The sequence below is a fragment of the Lontra canadensis genome, unplaced genomic scaffold (assembly GCF_010015895.1).
Source record: "Lontra canadensis isolate GAN:19392208 unplaced genomic scaffold, GSC_riverotter_1.0 scaffold3, whole genome shotgun sequence".
Taxonomy (NCBI): domain Eukaryota; kingdom Metazoa; phylum Chordata; class Mammalia; order Carnivora; family Mustelidae; genus Lontra; species Lontra canadensis.
Genome location: NW_022630997.1, coordinates 6,456,650 through 6,462,649, shown reverse-complemented (window position 1 = coordinate 6,462,649; position 6,000 = coordinate 6,456,650). Strand labels below are relative to the sequence as shown.

The window sequence follows — 6,000 nt, the reverse complement described above, 5'->3', positions numbered from 1 at the left end:
CCTTCAAAATATAAATTCCATCAAAACAGGATCCCTGGTCTTTGTCATCTCTATCTCTAGTTCCTAGAACAAGGCCTGACACAGAAGAGATGCTCAATAAGTACTTACTGAATTAATGAAACAAATTTAATACTCTCACCAAAATGCCTACGGAAGCCAGAAGTGAAGTCACAGATCATATTAGGGACCTTCCCAAGCGGGTGGCCACACACCCCATCTGAGGCAGCAACCACTCCTCAGTCCCAGTCGACTTGTCATGAGGGAATCAGTACCCAGCCCTGCCAAATACTGAGACTTTGCCAGAGAAGCCAAATACTTGCATTTACACATCAGAGTCCGTGCTTTTGTGAGACGCTAGGAATTACACCAGGCCAGGGGCAGCTGAGAGTCTAAGACCTGGGTAGGCTACCACTTAGGGACCTCTGGTCTAAAAGCTGAGGTGACATTGGGGGGTCCCCAGGTGGAGAGATGTCAGCAGTTTCTTTGTGTTGTAGGGCCATGGGGAAGGCTGCAAAGCAAGTGAAGAAAAGTAGAAAGTAGCATTCACATGACACAAGCCCGAAAGAGAGGCTGCGGTCTGAGGTTCCCAAGGATAGAGAGTGGGGCCCAAGGCTTTTCTCTCAGCACGACGGGGACCCTAGGTAGAGACTCCAGGCTCTGGAAGATTCCCACTCTGGAAAGTGGTGCAGGGCAGCTTGAGCGGATGGGAACAACAAAGGACAAAAACTTGGAGCCTTCCCAGAACATTCTGCTCTATACCAGGCTTCTCAGGCCTGACCTGGGAAGTGGGCTGGCCGCAGGCCCCATAACGACTGAGAGAGGCTTCTGCCCCAATTCAGAGGGATGCGGAATCACAGTCAGATTTCATTTAAGGTAAAAGCCATGTTAACACTTCTCTAAGGTGTGTGTGGTCGCTTCTGGCTCACCCTCCTGAAAACGTAATTACCAGAATGAAGAGGTTGAATTTGACTTGTACCATCACTTCTGCTTTTAAAAGGCAGGTATTAGGTATCAGAAGGCATGCAGAGAAACCACCCCAGTGAACTGGAAATGGACCCTATAAGAAACTCGGTGACCACTCACTGCTGGGGTAAGCACCACACAGCCCTTGTCTGCCTGGCCAGCACCATGGGCCAGCTTTCCCTTGTCCATCCCACCCCACCTCACATCAGGTTGAGCCCTTGCCCTTGCCACGGTGACTACCTCAAGCCATCCAAGCCTTAGCCCATGAGCACACAACAGCGTGGCCTTTGGGATTGATTCAGACAATAGGTCTTAGCCCGGAGTCCCCAGAAAACAGAACGTGAGGCAAAGGCTTACATTCAAGGATTTTATTAAGCACTGTAGTCCCAGGGAGCAGAAGCAAGGAGGCAGGAAATAGAGGGGTGACACTGAGTATGAAGCTTCATTGTCAAAGTAGTTGCTAACTGATGCGAGGTGCCTTGGACTGCTTGAGCACCATCTTCCAAGCCGTGCTCCTTGGGAACATGTGCAACAGGAAGGAAGGGGGAAGAACGTATCTGTGGCCCCTGTCTCCGTTTGGTGAAAGTTTTGTCCCATTGGGTGTTAGCTCCCCTACGTGTCTATGCTGCAGGTATGCCCAGGGCATCCCACAGCATCTTATGGCTCAACAACAACAAGGAAAAAGCAAGGGCAACAGAAGGCCAAAGATGCTGTTGGTCGTGCCCCCATTGAAGATGGCAAGCCCACACAGAGCCTGCCACCCCTGCTGAGCCTGGGCCAGCACAGGCAGGCCGAGGTCCTGAGACAGGTGAGGCTGTGTGGATCAGAAGTGGCTCTTGACACATGTCTGATATGCTGTCCAGCCCACAGAGCGTTGGGGACTTGGGCTTGGTTGTCACAAGCCAAAGCCAGATGGTGGAGAGTCTTGGTCCTTGGTTTGGTTGCTTCTGCCAACGCTGCCTCATGTTTCTTTGGCTTTTTTTTTTTTTTTTAAGTCTTGACTCATAGGGAGATTGTGATCAGTGAAAAACCCTCACATTTTGTTTCACATTAATGGCTCTCATGTTCAATGTGTGGGTGGTTGATTTTTTTTTCGAACTTAAACACAGCACTGATTGATCTCTTCGATTTCCTCCCGTTGACGGTGGCCCCATTGCTGCAGCTGGTCTAGAGTTTCTGGTACCTTGGTTCTGTCACCCAGAATATGAGGTAATTCTTCCTAGCTCTGAGTCATTTCCAGTGCCCTCCAGGGCCATGGATATGAAATGGTTTTGAAATTGCAGAGATGACAAATTCAGACTGAGGAGAAAGCTCCATACCCTTTGCTCTGTCACTGTCACTTTCCTTAAACTGGAGCTGTTCCTCCTACGCCGTGTCTACCTTAGCTTAGGTTCTCCCAAAACCAGAGCTTGAGGTGAGGACTTGGATGCACAGTTTATTTGGGGAGGGCTTCCACAAGGCAGGAGCAAGGGTTTGAGTGAGCCAGTAAAGTCAAATGTTTTATTCTGAAGTAATTACCACGGTGGGCGGCCTATAACAACATGTAACAACACATAACATAACATGCTGCTACCCCTACCTAGAGCGGAGATACAGAACCCGCCTTCTTTCCCCACCTCAGGACCAAGATCCAAACCTTGCTGAAGAGAGAATGTCTGTGGCTCACTAGATGGCAGAAAAGTCACTGTGGTGTCACGCTGGAGGAACTCCTAGAAATCTGTCCCCTAGAACTTTCTGGAAGTCTACCCTCTGGGTGCTAGAGAGAGTTGTTCATAGGAAGTTATCTCAAGGGAAGAATTCTGCTATAAAACCATCTGAAGGAATGTCAGTGTTGCTGGGTACTGCTGGCTACCAGGCATAGCAGTAGCTGGGCACTGGAGAAGCCTCTGTAAGAGCCTGATTCTCCAGGAAAGGACAAGAAAGAAAATTCTTTTTTTTTTTTTTTTTTTTTTAAAGGCAACCTGACCCTGGTTCTGCCACTAGCAAATTTGTGATACAGGCCACTTCTCCGAGTCTCAGATTCTTTATCTACGAAATGAGCACAGGGATTAGTTGTTAGGGCCCCTTCCAAAATCTAACACTGTGTTTCAAACTTAAATGTATAAATCAGTAATGAATTTTCTTTACTGTAGGGACTTTTCATTTCTTAAATGATTTGCAATTGAATTCCTTTAGAAAGTAAATTATCTTAGTGTCTACAAGACTTTGTTATCACACACATTTCAGAAATACAGATGCTAGAGTAACACAATTTGTCTTAATCTGTGTGGGCTGCTCTAACAAAATACTACAGACCACGTAGCTTATAAACACCAGGAACTTAATTCTCAGTGTTCTGGAGGCTTGAAGTCCAAGGTTAGGGTGCCAGCATAACCAGATTGTGGTAAGAGCTCTCCTTGGGGATGCAGACAGCAACTTCTGCCTATGTCCTCATAGGGTAGAAGGGACTAGAAAGCTCTGTCCAGCCTTTTTTAAGATAAGGGCACTAATCCTCCTCACTAGGGCCCCACCCATAACTCCTGATGTCAGATGCCAGCACTTTGAGCATTAAGTTTCAGCATATTAATGGGGGTGCAGTGGACACAAACTTTCAGCCTACTGCATTGGTCACATGGGAAATAGTGTAACTGTTTAAAATATTCAGGAATTAGAGATTTTTGCTGAAGTTAATAAATTATAATTATGCCCTTATAATAATTATATTATTATTATATTATTAATTATATTAATTATATATGCCCTTATAATAAATTATAATTATGACCCTTACCTGCTGCCAGTCTTCCTTAAACCAAGGAAGTGTCCTTACCTGGCGAGATTCTAGAGACAATCCTGAAGTCTGAGGCGCAGGGTGAAGTCCGCAAACACAAAGACAAGATGTGGTTCTTGCCTGATCTCAAGCCATGAGAGATTCAAGGTGTAAAAAGTTCTTTAAAAGCAATTATTTCTGGTATCGATAAAAATCACAAAAATCACAAAATCACACGGCAGTGTGACCGAGTTAATTAGTTGAGGTCCTGAGGAGCCTGGGAGAGAAAGGCTTTGGAGGCGCCGGTTGGAGGCCCAAGGGTGAAGAAAGGCAAAAGTGTGAGTGGTGCGTGTGTGCGTGTGCGTGTGTGTGTGTGTGTGTGTGTGTGCGCGCGCGTCCGTGCACCTATGCGGGGCTGTAGGGGTGGGAGCGAGGTGGGAGCGCGGAAGTGCAGGGTCCCTCCCACGTTGGACAGTCAGGGCCCCATGCCCAGCGGCTGACACTTGGGGGCGCTCAATAAATACAGCGGGACTGATTCTGGCGCTTCCTCCGGACAAGTTCGCCCAGTTGCGAGGCGGGAACTCGCCTACGAGAGAACTCGCCTACCGTCCTCGCACGAACCGAGGCGCCCCCAGAGCTGACACGGGAAACCCACCCTCGACTCCACGGCTGGCCCCAGAAGCCCGGCCCCGGAGAAGGTAACTTCAGCCTCTGCGGGCGCCGAGCACCCCTCCTCCCCAGGGTTGGGGCGCCAAGAGCACAGACTGGGGTCGGGGGCCTGGCTGGGGAGAAGCCCTCTGGCTGTGGGGCTGGGTTCCGGGTACTGGTGCGGAAGCCTGAGGGGAGGTGCACGCGGGGGGCAGCAGCAGCAGCAGGAGAAGGAGGGGCGCCCCTAGCCAGCGCCGGGTCGTCGTCGAGCGCCGCGAAGTCCCCGCAGCGCGCTCCTCCGCGTGCGCGACTGGGGCTGTGCGCGCGGCCGGTCTGCAGAGCGCGCTCCCGGATCACTCCGACCACCGCTGGGGGTGCAGAAGGTGCTCCCCCCAGGGGCTGGGAGCGCGGCGTCGGGGTCGTAGAGCTGTAGGCAAACTTCACCCAGCGCGCTCTCCGGGGACGCGGCCAACTTCGCCAGCGCGCCTTCCTCCCGGGCGACGCGCTCGCGCCACGGTGCAGACCCGGCGACCGGTTCTGCAGGGGGCGCCCTCCCCGGACCGGGCGCGCGGTGGAGCGGCGGCGCTGGGCTCGCGAGCGACTCCGGGGAGCGCACCGGCGCGAGAGGGAGGCGGCGCCCGTGGCCCAGCCGGGCCCGGGCCCCTGCCCCGCGCGACTCCTCCTCCTGCCGCGCCCGGCCTTTTACTTTCGCTTTCGCTGGGGCGGCCCCAGACCCTCGCCGCGGAGAGACCGAGACGGACGCCAGCTCGGGCCGCCCGGCCGCGGCTGACACGGTAACTTCGGCCCCCGCCTCCGCTCGCGCCCCTTCCGCCCGAGCGGCGCGCGCTCCTTCCCGGCCTCTGCCCGCCGCCTCCCTCCCACCCAGCCCGGCGCCCCTCCCGCCGCCGGACCGGCTCTCCTCCCACCACCAATCCCCGAGCCGCCCCCCTCGGCCGGCCTGCGCCGACACTTTGGGGAGAGGGCCGGGCACCGCTTGCTCGGCTCCGCAGGTCCTCCCTTCCAGGCTGGCCGCGGGATTTGGAAAAGGGGGCGTGGATTGAGACCGGCGGGAGGGGATCGTGATCTCGCCGGGCTGGCCAGCGAGCGCCCCCAGGGCTGTCTGAGCGCCGGTCCCCGCGCCCCAGTTTGTCAGCTGTGGGCCTCCCTGTGCCTGTCCGTTAAATGGGAACGGTGGTGACCGCGGGCTGAGGGTCGCTGCGAGGATGGAAGGAGGCGATGGTGCCCAGAGTGCCTCGGTCTGGGCTCCGTGTGCGGGGAGCTGCTGTCAGCCTGGCCGGGGCCGCAGGTGCAGGGCTCGAAGATCCCTGGAGGAAGTGAAAAAAGGCAGGACCCCCGGCGACCTTTGTATTGAGTTTGTCATTGCTCTGGTGGACTATGTGGCCCTGAACTTTGTTTACTTAAAGGCTGTTTCCTCCTTCAGGGGCTTCTGAACTTCAGCCTGCATAGACAGCCCTCACCTGGGTTCATAATCCACCTTTGCTTCCTGTTAGTTGTGCGGCCGCGGGGCAGGTTCCTTAAACTCTGAAGAATCAGATGTTTCTTCTGCAACATGGGAGGAAGGAGCCAGCCTGTAGCAGGGCTGTGAGCCTCTGGCGATGGGGGTACTCGCGTGCCAGCAG

General features: G+C 54.0%; 1 protein-coding gene and 1 long non-coding RNA gene across 3 annotated transcripts in view; one reads left to right on the top strand and one right to left on the bottom strand.

Moving 5' to 3' along the window:
• Positions 1-1,939: 1,939 nt before the first annotated feature.
• LOC116880468 lies at positions 1,940-4,102 on the bottom strand. Its single transcript, XR_004385206.1, has 2 exons — positions 3,734-4,102; positions 1,940-3,358 (listed from the first exon to the last, which is right to left on the bottom strand). It is a non-coding gene; the product is annotated as an uncharacterized LOC116880468 (long non-coding RNA).
• Positions 4,103-4,312: 210 nt separating this feature from the next.
• Positions 4,313-6,000, top strand: part of CASP7 (caspase 7) — a 28,744-nt gene continuing 27,056 nt past the window's right edge. Inside the window, exon 1 of one of the 2 annotated variants that reach the window (XM_032879580.1) lies at positions 4,313-4,410. The gene's annotated coding sequence lies outside the window, so the exon portion shown is untranslated. Of the gene's footprint in view, positions 4,411-5,087; positions 5,155-6,000 lie in introns of those variants that run through there. The other variant, XM_032879590.1, reaches the window with a different exon arrangement.